Here is a 15,778-nt window from a genome sequence, read left to right on the forward strand (position 1 = left end):
GAGAGGGAGAAAAAAAAGTGTGTATTAATTTGAAAAATTAAATTGAACTTTTAAAGAGATAGTCTATGCTCTCAGGGGGAGGCTAGGTGGTGCAGTGATAGTGCTGAGATTGGAGTCAGGAAAACCTGAGTTTAAATATCATTTCAGACATTTAATTACTGTATGAGCCTGAGCAAGTCACTGAATCTTTGCCTCAATTTCCTTTCTCATCTGTAAAATGAAGATAAAGACAACCCTACCTCCAAGACTGTTGTGAGAATAAAATGAGATAAAATTTACAAATCTTAAATAACTATATATCTATGTGTGTATGTGGGTATAAATAATTATGTATATAATTTTGATTATTATTAAAGAGCATAGAATTCTCATTTTGTTTAGAGGACATGAATAATCTATAAAAAATCATGGTTGTGAAGGCCCTTGAAGAGTAACCATAATCTCTTGAATTTTATTTGAATCTTGCCTTAGACATTTCCTATTTGACCTTGGACAGGGCATTTTTCTCTCTTTGGACCTCAGTTTTTTCACCTGTAAAAAGACAGGACTTGATGAGCTCTCAGGTTCCTTCCAAGTCTAAATCTATGACCTCTGCATATTTACTTAGGAAATAGTAGGGTGCCACTGAAGACTTTGGAAGGAAGACAAGATGGTCAGGATGTACTTAAGAATGATCATTCTGGCATGAGGAGGGCATGGAGAGGAGGGGAAAATAAAAAGCCTGTTAGCAAGCCACTGGAAAGGTAAGCTAAAGAGAACCTTGTGGTCCAGGTGGACGTCTTGTTTTTCTCCACTCTCTACAGCCCTGACCCCTTTCCCTTTGGTACCTTTTAAAATGCTACCTGAGAGGATAAACTTGACATCAGAGGAACCAATTAAATGTGCATAGGAGAGTCCTTATATCATGCTGCTTCTCATCAGAATCTCCAAGTTAGCAGATGATTAGAGTGGTAAGGATTTGGGTTTAAATCCCACTTCTAATGATTATTACTTACATTTAGGCAAGTTACTTATTCAGGCTTCAGTCTCCTCATCTATAAAAAGACTAAATAGCCTCTGAAGTCCATTCAGATCCCTTGGATGGCCCTAAGATCTAGAAAACTTGGTATACTAGAGGCTTTTGCTATGACCACTGTACATTTCTACATTATGCTCTGACTGGTGCCAAAATCTCTTCCAGATTCTTTCATGACATTTCTACTGATAAAATCACATCACTGTCTGATGTTGAACCATTTGACAGAGCCAAGGACTTTGGTGGCCAGAATGATCTTTTCTAGGTCTTCAGCAGCAGTGATTGCTAAGGATGTAGGGGTACATAACCTGCAGGACAATTGTCAGGCTGTGCTTGATGAGAGAGAGGACCGATTCTTTGGATGATGTCTTCAGGGACTGGGCTCAAAACAGGTTAGTGGTTTGATGGTTGTTGAGTTATTTCAGTTATAATCCCATTTGGGGTTTTCTTGGCAAAGATATTGGAGCAGTTTGCCATTTCCTTTTCTTTTATAGATTAGGAATCTGAGGCAAACAAGGGTTGAGTGACTTGCCTAGAATCACATAGTTAATTTATGTTTGGAGCTGGATTTGAACTCATGAAGAATTTTTCTTAACTCTAGGTCCAGTACCTTATCCACTCTGCAGCGCCACCTAGCTGCTTACTGGTGGATATGGACCACTATTCTTCCTTATGCTTTTCTAGTTACTGTCTGTCAGTAGCAATTGGCCAGTGCCTGGTGTTGATGGTGGTCCAGATGAATGGGAAGATGGAATTAGCAGATCTTTGTCACTGGCTCTGAAAAGAAGGCGTTTCTCTTTTCCTTAGAAGGCGAACCCAAAGCATTTGAGAAGTCTTTCCTTACAGAAGGAACATTGAATGAAGATACTGAAAAACCATCAAACAAAAGCAACATCAAGAAATCTCCATAAGGGAGGTAAGATTTTATTGAGTCTCTCAGGATTATTCACAAAGTTCAACAAAAAGTGTCAGGTCCAACCCTTTGGGAATCTCTCCTGGAAATTCTAACCTATGTGAACCTTTAATGGGACCATATTCTTTGATAATATCATTAGCTAGTATTTATATAGTACTATAAGATTTGCAAAGATTTTCATATGTTATTCAGATTTCACATATTTAAAAGTTAAAATTATTTGTCCAGTATATATTTGTTGGTTTCTTATGTCATAAAATTTTAATATTTCATATATTACATATGGTAGATTTGTTATTTGTTTAATATATAATATATTGATTATCATAAATTTTTCATATATTATACATAATATATTTATTCTTTAACATATTTATATAATTCCTACATTTCATATTATAAGATATTCTTATGTCATTCATTTTAATATATTATATACTAAATAGTTAATATTTAATTATATTTAAATTTATATATTTGTATATATTTCTTATATTATAAGATTTTCATATATTATCTATTTGATTTTTTTAATCATTTGAGGAAGGTGTTATTATAATCTCTATTTTACAAATGAGGAAATTGATTTACAGAAAGTTTAAGTGACTTGCTCAGAATTACACAGAGTTAGATGTCTAAGACAGAATTCAAATTCAGGTCTATCTGATTCCAAATCCAATCAATGTTCCATCCACTATACCATGTGGTCTAGATTTGATAAAGATTTATCTTTCCTAGCACTGTTTAGAACCAAGGCTCTTCAAAAACTGACCTCTCTCTTATGCTTGAAACCAGAAAACAGAAAGGATTTTTTTTTCTTTTGCTTTTTATTGGTTACATCTTGACTGTAAGCTCACTTGGAGATTATCACAACCTAGAAACTAAGAGAATGGTGGCTTTTTAGAGCCATGGAGATATTTTAGGCCCCGGCCTCTCAGATTTTACAACTGAGGCCCAGAGATCAAATAAAGATTTAATGACTTCTCAGTGCAGAATAATTTCTGTCCTACTAAGTATCCAAATCTAGAAGGGGAATCAGATGTAATTTTAGGGAGCAATTTTATATAATAATAAATGCTGCGTTCATTAGCAAAGTGATGTATGATGGACAGGCAAGGCAGCAGGACAGAACTTAAGGTCACAGGCACTCAGTACAAGGTAAAATAATCAGAGGACACACCAGGAACAAATGTATGTCACGCAGCAGAAAAGCATCTAGCTTCAGCTGCCAGCTAAGGATCACAGGCTTGAGTCATATCCCTGGAATTAGCTCTCATTTTAGCCTGATTGCAATAACTCTTGGGTAGTCTCTGAGGAGGAGAGGTCAATCACTCACCAGCAGAGGTGCTAGAAGGAATACTGGAAGGTAGGCTGGAGCTGAATGGATCTTTCCTTCTTCTTAGTGCCCAGTGCCAATGGAGCAAGATGCTGCAGATGGTGGTTGATGATAGACTGAAAGAGGAAGGGTTTCCCTTGCCACCTGATCTCCCAGAGAGCTGCCCTAAACCCCTGAATTGGACCAATCCAAAGCAAAGGAGAGGGGAGAAGGCATTTGAAAGAGGAACACATCCATGTCAGCATGATCATAAGAGCAAGCACAATCCCAGAATGAGGGCATTAGACTAAAGTAGACTAGACTAGATTATGAAGAGTTGGATACATATGAGCAACAATGAGGGGATGATAATTCTTCTTGCACTGTGGTTCTGACAATGATGCTTAGAAAAAATGTACTTTAAATCAGGGCTTCTTTCACTTGCAGCCCCTTTTGGTCTGAGAAATTTTTATATGATACATAAATATATAAAATAGGGATACAAATCAAACATTTATTGATAGTCAATCATAAATTCATGACCCCCACATTCAGTTATACAACCCCAAACAGAGTCACAACCCAGAGTTTAAGAATTTTTGCTTTAAATGTGCTATAGAAAATGGGGCTTATTTATTATTAGTGTAACTTTCAAATAAAAGATAAATTATGATCTAATATAAATAGCTCTGTATTTTGAGACTGGATATCTAGGTTATAATTCTGCCTCTGAGTCTTACTACCTGTATCATTTGGAACAAGTTACCTTCCCTTCCCTGTACTCCATAAATCATCTAAAACATGAGGATCTTGGACTCATTGGCCCTTAAAGTCCTTTCCATGTCTAAAGTCAGGTTCCTGGGGTCCAATATTCAGAAAAACAAAATTTGGATGCATATATCTTCTGGCACCTTACTAAGAACTATCAAGGGTTGAAAGAAGCCTGGAATGGGAGGCGGTTAAGTGGCGCAGTGGATAGAGCACCAGCCTTGAATTCAGGAGGACCCAAGTTCAAATCTGGTCTCAGACACTTAACACTTCCTAGTTGTGTGACCCTAGGCAAGTCACTTAACCCGAGCCTCAGAAAAAAAAAGAAAAAAAAGAAAGAAGCCTGGAATGGTTCAGCTAGAACTAGAACCACAATTCTCCTTTCTATTTACATCAAACAATTTTGTTGTCACACTACAATGAGACCATGACATGTAAGTTCTATCCAATAGCCAGCATTTATATAGAACACTGAAGTAGGTAAAGCACTGTCCATATTATGTCATTTGAGAACATCAGTCCTAGGAAGGTATATGTATTATTATGTGCATTTTAAGGAAACTGAGGCTAAAAGAGGTTAAGTGACTTGAGGTCACATTACTAGTAAGTATCTGGCACAGGATCTGAACTTAGGTCTTTCTGTTTCCAAGTCCAAACTCATTGTACTATCTAGTTACTCATTCCTCTTTTTATTTTTATTATTTTTAAAATTTTTTTTTTCCCCAATTACATGTAGAAACAATATAACTTTTCCGAAAAGGCCAGTGACATAGAATTTGTTATATATTTAACAGGGGCAGTCAAAAGAGACTATAGTCTTGTCCTGTGCCCTACAAAGCAGGACTATTAGACCTTAATGCAACAAGGAACAGGAAATTCCAGAGTTTTTGATAATAATCCTTCCTTCACCTCCCTTTTCTCCTCTGTTGTAATATGTAACTGCTTAATACTAAATAGAAAGGGAAAAGATGTTGCTCACACTAGAAAATTTAAATTTCAGAGTGTGAATAAACACTGAGTGTTTTGAGAGGAAGCCTGATGTAAAAGACAGAAGACTGAGCCAGGATGATCATGATTCTAGACCTAACTCATATTAGCTGTCTGACTCAATTTGGACACAGACAGCTGTCATAGTGTGATCAAGGCCAAGTCCCTCCCTTAAGTCTCTTAGGTTATGTTCTAAGATCGTATTTGCTGAAAAATTGCCCAACTGTTTCAGTATAAGTAGTTTTAAAACCCATAGTTCTCTAAATAAATGAAATTAGAAGGCCAAACATAACCCCAAACAATGTCATACATTGAAAAAAAAAAAAAAAAAAAAAACTTTTTACAAGTTAAAGGAACTTGGAAAGTTAAGTATAGAGAAGATATTTACAAATATCCCTTTAATCACAGCTAATTGATGAAAGCACAGAGTCCCCCAAACCCCAAACAGAGCTACATAAGAACTTGGCAAATTTAGCCTATAGGAGATTCTTACAAATGAGTCCCCTTCAATATCAGTCTAGATACAAGGTACCTTGTGGATGTAGATCACAACCCTTTTAAAAACATAATAGTATGTTTGTTTTTTACTAAGCCAATCAAAAAGAACACATTAGAATAAAATACATTTGATTAAATAGCATTGAAATTAAGTGACAAGAAATACTGTCTTCTGCACATATGGAATCTACTTTTTCACACATTTCTGTACCATCAGTTCCAGGAGGGCACATAGAGACATGCAAGTGAATAGGGAAAATAAATAGAAGGGGCACACCTTTAGAGAAACATGTAGCTCAACATGCAAGAAAGATCTTGACATCAAGAAAAAACTTTTTAATAATTAGAGCTGTCCCAAATGTCAGTAGATTGCCTTGGAAGGTGGTGAATTCACTTCCCTATAAGTTGGCAAGCAGACTAGCTGATCATGTGTTAGGAGTTTCCTGATCAGGTGCAGTTTAGATCATCTAGATCCTGAGGTCCTTTCCTGCTAGGTGATTTCTATTGCTCTAATTCTGCTTTTTGGTTAGGCTATGTTAAAGATACAAATCTAGAAGAGGACTCAAATGGGTGGCTAGACTCTTTTCTGATATTCAACATCTCCCACTTGGGAAGGTCACAAATGCCACAGAGAAAAGTTGTATTGCTAAATCACATCCATTACATTTGAAAACCTCCTTCTCTTCTTTCCATGACTCTCTTTTCCCTCCTCCCTACTGCTCCCTGGACATCCATGTTTAGAATGATCATGGCCTTGACTTGGTCCATGATGGAGTGTTTTCTGCTATGACATCAACAATGTATCAAGAGTTGGGGTATGGGGCATTTAAATGGTAGAGTAGATAGAGCAGCAATGCTGAAGTCAGGAAGACTTGAGTTCAAATCTGGTCTCAGACACTTAACACGGCTTAACTGTGTGACCCTGGGCAAGTCACTTAACCCGGGGCGGGGGGGGGGGGGGGGATAGTTGGGCTATCATGGAAACCTGAGATTTCTATTTGTGCATGCATACCTCTGCTTCTCTGTAAATCGTTTGGTCCTCCCACACTTAGAAAGGTTGATGTCTATTGTTAGTGACTGTGGGTGGTAAACGGAGAGTGCAGCCAATTTCAAGGGTTTGCACAACATCCCCTTGGAGCATACAGAGCTTGAGTCTTGGAGAACGGGTGGAAGGGCGTGATATTTTCCCACTCCCACTCCGTCTGGCTTAGTCTCCTGAAGCCAGGGCCATGGACCTGTGCCAAACCACATACCAATGTCAGGTATGTGAAGCCAGAAGAGATATAAGTCCTCTAGGGCAGTCTACTCATTTTATAGAATGGTATATCAAGGACTAGAATGGGAAAATCACTTATCCAAGATCACTCAGGGCATTAGTGTGAATCTGGTCTATGGACCCAAGTTTTCTAAATTCAGATCCAGGGCTCCTTCAATTTATTATGCAATCACACCTCTCCTTCCCCTCTCAGTCCTTGTGGAATCATACTTGACATTTTCTTTTAGCTTTTTAATAAAATAAAATTATCTGGAGGCAATTGGAACTAAGAGACTTGCCTAGGCTCCCATACTCAGTAAGTCTGAGGCTGAATTTGAATGAAAATAAAATGTCTTAAGTCCTGCAATTTCACAGAGGGAGTATCAAGGGTTTTTCACATGTTCTGAAAGGTTCTTCCTTGTTTAGAGTGAACATTTATTTCTCCTGGAAATCCTTTGCAAATCCACTCACTGGGGCTTCTCCTGGTAGCTTAGCTGATACTATTACTACTCTCACCCAAACACAAAGAGGCCCAGCCTTAACCATTCATACTAGGAAGTAGGCTGTGTGTGAAGTCAGAGTTTGTGGGTCTTGATCTTGGATCTGTGGCTTGGGGAGATCTTGGACAGTTCACTTCCTCTCTGGACCAGTTTCCTCATCTATACAATGAAACAGACTAGACAAACATTGAAGCTTCTTTCAGCTTTTAATATGAATGAGTCCAGGAAGTTCTGGATTCAGATTCCGTGTCTGACAAATTCTGGTTATCTGATTCTAGACAATTGGTTTAACTTTTCAGTGCTCTAGGCAAATTTACAAGATTAAGTTTCAGAAAAACTGGGACACTGATGCATTGTTGGTGGAGTTGTGAAAGAATCCAACCATTCTGAAGAACAATCGGAATTATGCCCAAAAAGTTATCAAACTGTGCATACCCTTTGACCCAGCAGTGCTACTACTGGGCTTATATCCCAAGGAAATACTAAAGAAGGGAAAGGGACCTGTATGTGCCAAAATGTTTGTGGCAGCCCTTTTTGTAGTGGCTAGAAACTGGAAGATGAATGGATGCCCATCAATTGAAGAATGGTTGGGTAAATTGTGGTGCATAAATGTTATGGAATATTATTGTTCTGTAAGAAATGACCAACAGGAGGAATACAGAGAGGCTTGGAGAGACTTACATCAACTGATGCTGAGTGAAACGAGCAGAACTAGGAGATCATTATACACTTCAACAATGGTACTGTATGAGGATGTATTCTGATGGAAGTGGATATCTTCAACATAGAGAAGAGCTAATCCAATTCCAATTGATCAATGATGGACAGAATCAGCTATATCCAGAAAAGGAACACTGGGAAATGAGTGTAAACTGTTAACATTTTTTGTTTTTCTCCCCAGATGAATCCAATTCTTCCTTTGCAGCAACAACAACAACAAAATTCGGTTCTGCACATAGATATTGTCCCTAGGATATACTATAAGATATTTAATATGTATGGGAATGCCTGCCATCTAGGGGAGGGGGTGGAGGGAAGGAGGGGAAAAATTCAGAACAGAAGTGAGTACAAGGGATAATGTTATAAAAAATTACCTATGCATATGTACTGTCAAAAAATGTTATAATTATAAAATTAATTTTAAAAAAAGATTGTTTCAGAGAAGATACAAACTTACATTGGGGGGAGGAATTTCTTCACCCGGGAGTTCTCTGTACCAGCTGTTCTCAAAGTGTAGTCCACAGATTCCTGGGAGTTCCCAATAGTATTTTATTTCCCAAATATACATAAAGATAGTTTCCAGTATTCATTTTTGTAAGATTTTGTGTTCTAGATTTTTCTCTCCCTTCCTGACCTCTCTCCTCAAAATAGCAAGCAATCTGATATAGATTAAACATGTATATTCCTTTTAAACATATTTCCATATTTGTTATGTTGTATGAAAAAAATCAGATGAAAAGGGAAAAACAACATGAGAAAGAAAAAGCAAGCCAACCAACCAAAAAAAGATGAAAATAATGTGCCTCGATCCACATATAGTCTTCATAGTTATCTCTCTGAATACAGATGGCGTTTTTCCATTCCAAATCTATTGAATTTGTCTTGAATTATGCATCACTGTTTTAAGTCCTGACAATCAACAAAACAATAAATCAAGCCTTGATTTATAGCTTCTACCAGTTTTCAAGGTGTCATGTCCATAAAGAAAATTTAATAAGCTGAATTCATATATATATATATATATATATGATACACCTTTAATATATGCCATATATTTTTAAAAGCCCTCTGTGAGATCCCCATTAATTTTTAGAGTATAAAGGGGCAGATCCTGAAGCCAAAAACATTTGAGAACAAGTATGGTATGCCCTATACCAGGGATATCATAAGTCTAGTCCTTATTCTCTATGGTCTGAATTTTAATTCTCATTGTCCCTTTTAATAGCAGCATGACCTTGGATAAGTGACTTAATCTCTCTGGGTCTCAGTTTCCTCACTTATGAAATAGAAATATTAGCCTCAATGATCTCTAAGGTCCCTTCCAATCGTAAATACTGCCATGCTAACCTCCCTATGACTATCTGTAAATTTCCAGGCCTCAGGCCATACAAGTAGATCTATTTATTAGCAGTTTTGTGTCTTTGGAGGGAAGGGAAACATTTCCAAAGGAGCATTTAGTGGAGTAAGAGGATGAAAGATGTGAATGAATGGCAATGGTGAGCAAAGATAGAAACTTTTATTCGAGATGTAGTGATTTAATAGAATAGGAACTTTTTGGTATTAGATTTAGGGATGAAGGACATATTAGAAATTCCTTTCATAAACTAAGGAGGAAGCTGAAGCTCAGAAAGAGGAAGGAACTTAACTTAAAACCATATAGATACTGGGAGACCAATGTGGACCAAGCACTCAATGCAGCCCCAAGGCAAGGGTAGATATTGAGGCAGAAACCTTGGGCATGGGAAGCATGTGCCCTTCAGTATTTGTGGTATGGGGAAGGGTTCACAGGTGTTGGTATTGGTCTAAGTCATACCTTCTCTTATTGCTATATTACTACTGGCTCCACCCTGAGTGTGTTATGAATGAGTAGACCATGATCAAGATGTGGTTATCAGCTACTGGATCATTTCCAGGCTATGTTATCCCAGGTGAACTAATGTTTCCAGCTCCCATCTGTAGTACAGAGTACCTTGGTAAGGGACAAGGAAGAAATCATGGGAAATTACCTTGTGGTTCATCAGGATCACTGGCTTATTTCTTATAACTACCTCTATTTTTGATCCTCTCCTGGCCATGACTAATTTACAAGAAGTGGCCAATCAATGTGTCCTTCATACTTTCGAGACTCAACTTATGGTTCTCTACTTAGCTCTAATGACTAGTCAATTGGCCTCAGAATAGCCAGTGATTACTATGATGGAGACATTTTCCCAAGAGAGAAGCTGTCTACTTTGCTTCTGGTTGGTCATCCTAGACAAAGAGAAATCAGAGGGATCTGCCTGCCAAACCTATACGTGTGGGTTGAAGCAGCTATTTATTTGCCTGCAGATCAGTGGAAGAAGTCAAAAGCATCAGTTCATTACCCAGGGTCTTACATAAGTTCAGTAAGCTGGACAATGAGAAGAGGAATGTTCTCTGTACTCATTTCACAGGACCCCTGTGATCTTATTTGAGGAGCAGGATTGAACTCCAGAGAAGTCTGGTCCTTTCCAGAAGACTATCCCACTTTCCTCTCCCATTTTTCTTATCCTGATTCTTCCCAGGTATCGACTCGTTCTTGTGATAGACAATTAGCATTCCCTAACCCTTCTGAGAAAGAGAACAAAGGAGAAAAAGTCCAATTTTCTCTCTGGGATCTTCATTTAAAGTCAGGTTGACTCCAGCATCCTGTGTCACTATGTCTGTTCTCAGCAGCAGGCCCTCACTTTCTGCCCTCCTCCTCTCCTATGATTTCCTGTTGCTGTGAGTATGATACAAATTCCTCTGTTTGAAGCAGTCTGACTCCAGCCTTTCTTTTCAGACTGGATTCTGTTAACTTGCCTCACCCACGCTGGTGCCAGCCAAACTGGCCGCTCTACTCCCCCCCACAGGACGTTCCATCTCCCACCATGCCTTTGTGCAGGAGTCAGGAATGCCTGCCTTCTTGCTTTCAGGCTGCTGGGACTCTGGAGTTCTTTCCAAGGTTCAGCTCAACCCATCTACTATAAAAGGCCTTTTCTGCTTCTGAGTAGGCAGTGCCACCTCCAGTTCCAGAAAGTACTCTGGGTTGATTTTGAATGCATTTTGTATTTATCTTTGTTTAGGATGTACATCCCCATCCTTCCCCCAATTCAATAAACTTGAATTTTGACCTTTTTTAAAAAAACAAACAAAACAAACAAAACATTTTTAAGTAATATACTTTACTTTTCCCTCTCCTTCTCTCTTCTTCTTCTCTCCTTCTTTCCTTCCCTCCCTTCTTTATTTCCTCCTTCCTTTCATTTTTCTTTGCTTCTTCTTTGTTCCCTCTTTCTTTTCTTCCATTCTTTCTTGCTTCATCTCAACTTCTGTTCTTATCTCCCTCATTTTCTCCATTCTTTTCTTCCCCCTCCCTTCCTCTTTCCTTTTTTTTTACTTATTCCCTCCCTCCTTAAATTTTTCCTTCCACTTTTCTTCCCTCTTTATCTGCCTCCCTTTCTCTTCTTTCTTTCCATCCTTGTCTCTTTCCTCCCTTCCTAATCAAATTATAAAAAATCAAGCATGACTCAAATGAAAAAAATTGAGAATCCAATCCAACCCCTTCATAGAGATGGGTTATATCTATCACTGGAGCTAATTGTTTTTCTTTTAAAATATTGTTATATGGGATATTTCTTTGGAAGGAGAAGGAGGAAAAGGGGCAGTAGGAAGAGGAAGAGAAGAAGAAAGGATACTGGGGATGATGATAATAAGAAACTGAAGATGGAAAAAGAAGTTAAAAAAAACATTATTGTAGTGATTGTAAGAGATTTGGTTTCCTTTACCTTTTTAATCCATCACTACTTTTCCATAATCCCATCATGAGCTGAATCTAAAACCTAGGTGCTAAATTAGATCACAAATAGACTCGTATCATAGGATCTGAAGTTAAGAAGGGACCATAGCAGGGACATACTGGTAAATTTTAATGACCAGCTCTCTGAAATATATTTCTGTATATATTTCAGAGAGCTGGTTGTTAAATACATATTGTGATTCAATAACATTCATATATATGGAACACTTTAAATTTAAACTGCATCACTAACATCTTCATCACTTAAGTCTGGATGATCAATGGAACAATAATCAAGCTGTATTTTGTAGCAGTTGCTGATTTCTAAGGTGTAAATAAATACTCTGGAAACTTAAAAATTGGTTCTTCTGTGTCGATTCTAGCAGGCCCCAGTGCACCCTAAGAATCATCAATCCAGCTGTCTCACTGTTCGGAGCAGAAAACAGAAACCCAGAGACTAAGAATGCCTGTCTATGCCATGTATATAAGCAGTAATACTGCAAGTAGAAGCCAATCCTTTCATCCTCCAAACTCCTGCTCTCGGCTGCACAGTGGTGATTGAGTCTTTCTAATGTCATCCACCCCTAGAATCTCTTTCAACTTTGGAATTATGGATTCTGTCACTATATTTCAAGTCTAGTAATTTCCTATGCCCAAATTCCTTTGGGGGACACCAGACTAAGGCATTAGGTTATAGAGCAAGATTCTCTGAGTCACTCCGGAACTGTAAGCTAATCAGTATACTTCTCAGAGGCCCCATTTCCTCATTTGCTGAATGGGAATAGTAATAATAGTACTGTACTTCCTATTGCCCTTGAAAAGGCTGTTCTAAGGCTCATAATGACATGTGTAAACCAGAAAGGAAGCAGAGCTGGGAGAAGGGACAAGGTCATTTTGGCAAGGTTATGAGCTGCTGCCTAGTTAGACGGAGAGCACAAATAATAAATAAGAATCCCTGCTCTGCTACTTGCTAGCTAGGTGATTCTGGGGAAACTGAGAGTGGACTTATGGATAAGTCACTGCTTTGGGCTTCAGTTTCATAATGAGAGGAATGGACAAGGTGACCTCTCTTCTGCCTTCCAGCTCCAAATCAAATTCCTGTTGTTGGGGTTAAAAGGAGACCCCAAAAGTTTGGTGTTCCAGATCAGTGCTGCAAAGTGTTTCAAAAGAATTTTCAGGCTTGGACTCTACTCCAAGTCAAGGCAAAGTTTTTTTTTTTTTTTTTTTTTTTTTTTTTTTTTTTTTTTTTTTTTAATAATTGTAATGTGATTTAAAGAGGTCTAGATTCCAAAAGAAGTGAGCAAAAAATCAGAAGGAAAAATAATAAATTTCTAGGAAAAGACAGAGAGATCAGGTGCTTCAAGTCAGTGATATGGTAATTTTATGGCTTTGAGATGGAATCGAGGAGTGGTGGTATGCACCTCATTATTGTCTCAGAAACTTTGTAATTATGATTACTGATCTACAGATTGTTATCTGACAGCTAACTATGTTTGTGGAACTAAGGCCAGGTGGCCTTAGGGTTATTGCTACATCTTCCCTAGGAGCTAGCTATACCACATCACTGTGATCCCTCGCGTAGAACTCAGTTTCTTCTGTAAAATGAGGAATTGGACTAAATAATCTATGCATTCTTATTCGACTCTGGTTTTCTGTGAGATGTTAGAGATTCATACCAAATCCTTCCCTAGAAAGATACAGTCTCTAGATTAGTTCATCAGCACTTAAATCTTTAAGTAAGTCTGCCTACAGAATTGGAAAGAGGAAGCCAGTGTGGAATTATGATGGCAGGAGTTATGCTAACAAAGGCTGGACCTCAGTTTCCTTCTCTGTATGAGAGATCCTTTTGGAAGATAAATTCCAGGAAAGTCCAAATTCCTTTGAAGGCAGGGAACATGTTATATTAATGTTAACTGATGATGATGATAATGATAAAATTTAGCACAGTGTCTTGCACATAGTAGGCACTTCATGAATGTTTATTGACTGACTTCTTTGAAGCTAGTATTCCCTGACAACATTCCTGCAAGATAGGTTAATGTAAATACCATTAACTCCATTTTACAGAAGAAGAAAGCAAGATTCAGAAATCTTCATGACTTGCATAGGCTATGTTGAGGAATAAGCATCTGGATGGGGTTTGAACACAAGGATCTTGCTCAGCTGCTACTTGTTTATTTTAACATTTTTTTAATGTAAATTTTTAAAAAATTGTTGAACTAAATATAAAATAAGAAAAAACAGAATAGAAAAAGGAAAGAGAGAAAGAAAAATTAAAAATTAAAACAAAAGATTATCATGTGCACAGCAGAACATCTTTTCTTCTTTGCAAATTATTCTTTTATTTTTTGATGAGCACTTTTTACTTTATTCTTTTTTCACCTTCCCCAAGTGGGCTACAGTTAAGCACACTCGCATGCTCAGATACACACACCCATACCAACACACACATATATGTATGTATAAATATATACACACATAAATATAGATAAATATACATACATGTATGTAGTCCATCCACAGATCCAGACACATACATATATCTATATATACACATACATAGACCTATATGCATACATACTCCCATATATTCCTATACATATATATGCAAATGATGAGGTGTGAGATGAGGTGAGAGATCCCCTAACAGCAATGGGATTCCCTTTGGCCAGGGGCAGGCTTTGTGAAAGAATTCACAAACCCCAACAAATACAGGCCAGAGGTTTGTGGTTAGAAGGGGTTTATTTACGCTAAGAAAACAGCTTTCTTAGTGGGCAAACTCCTGTTAGGAATTAGCAAAGGTGGACTGACAGGCCTTCAGTTTTATCAGGCTTGTCCAGGCCCTGAGCTGTAGAGCAGTTTGACTGAGATTTCTAATTGAATGAGATTACTTATCTAGGAGTTACTCTCAAGAATGGGTGTAGCTCCTCCCAGGGACTGGGAGGGTTTGAGAGTCAGGAGCACCCTTCCCCCAAAGGTTTCTTATTGACCCTTCCCCCCAAGATTAAAGGGGTCACCATTTACATCACATATGCATTTACCCATATGTTAACATGCATCTAAAATAATATGCCTGACATATAGTTTTCTCTCTTGCTTGAATCTTTAAGTTTGCTTTGTTTAAGATCAATGATTACTAGTCCTAATGTTTTCCTTAGTAAATTCTGCTACAGATCCTTGTAATAGTATTTCTGTATATCTCTTATTTCCTATCTCTTATAACTCTTCTACTTTAATTCTGCTCCTTAACTTGCCTTATTATTACTTAACCTCCCTGCCACTATGGATCCCTCCCTTATCTTCTCCCTCCCTTTCCTTCCCTCTTTATTCCTTTCCCATTAATCTATACAGCTTATCCCACTCCCATTAATCTAAACACTATTCTGTTTCCCATCTTATCTTTATTCCTTGCTCATTAATTTATATGCCTTCCTTGTCCCACTGCCATAAATCTTCTTCCATACCCCACCTTATCCTATTCATATATATATATATAGGTTCTTATATATTAAATTTTCTATTAAGTTGAAAGTCCTGAAAATTTGCATATTTGCTGAATGTCCATTTTTTTTCCATTGAATATTATGGATAATACCTAATATCGTATATGAAGATAAGGTCAAAATGGGTTCATGATCTAGGTATAAAGAATGATAGAATGATATTATAAATAAATTAGAAGAACATAGGATAGTTTACCTGAGAGGTAAACTACTCAGACCTGTGGAAGAGGAGGGAATTTGTGACCAAAGAAGAACTAGAGATCATTATTGATCACAAAATAGATAATTTTGATTATATTAAGTTAAAAAGTTTTTGTACAAACAAAACTAATGGAGACAAAATTAGAAGGAAAGCAATAAACTGGGAAAGAATTTTTACATTCAAAGGTTCTGACAAAAGCCTCATTTCCAAAATGTATAAATAAACGGTCAAAGGATATGAACAAACAATTTTCAGATGAAGAAATTGAAACTATTTCCAGTCATATGAAAAGGTGTTTCAAATCAT

At 37.5% G+C, this 15,778-nt stretch overlaps 1 long non-coding RNA gene across 1 annotated transcript in view; it reads left to right on the forward strand.

Moving 5' to 3' along the window:
• The first annotated feature begins 1,647 nt into the window (after positions 1-1,647).
• Positions 1,648-15,778, forward strand: part of LOC141546977 (uncharacterized) — a 69,328-nt gene continuing 55,197 nt past the window's right edge. Inside the window, exon 1 of the long non-coding RNA XR_012483479.1 lies at positions 1,648-1,931. This is a non-coding gene — a long non-coding RNA (uncharacterized LOC141546977). The remainder of the gene's footprint in view (positions 1,932-15,778) is intronic.

The sequence above is a fragment of the Sminthopsis crassicaudata genome, chromosome 6 (genome assembly GCF_048593235.1).
Source record: "Sminthopsis crassicaudata isolate SCR6 chromosome 6, ASM4859323v1, whole genome shotgun sequence".
Classification (NCBI taxonomy): domain Eukaryota; kingdom Metazoa; phylum Chordata; class Mammalia; order Dasyuromorphia; family Dasyuridae; genus Sminthopsis; species Sminthopsis crassicaudata.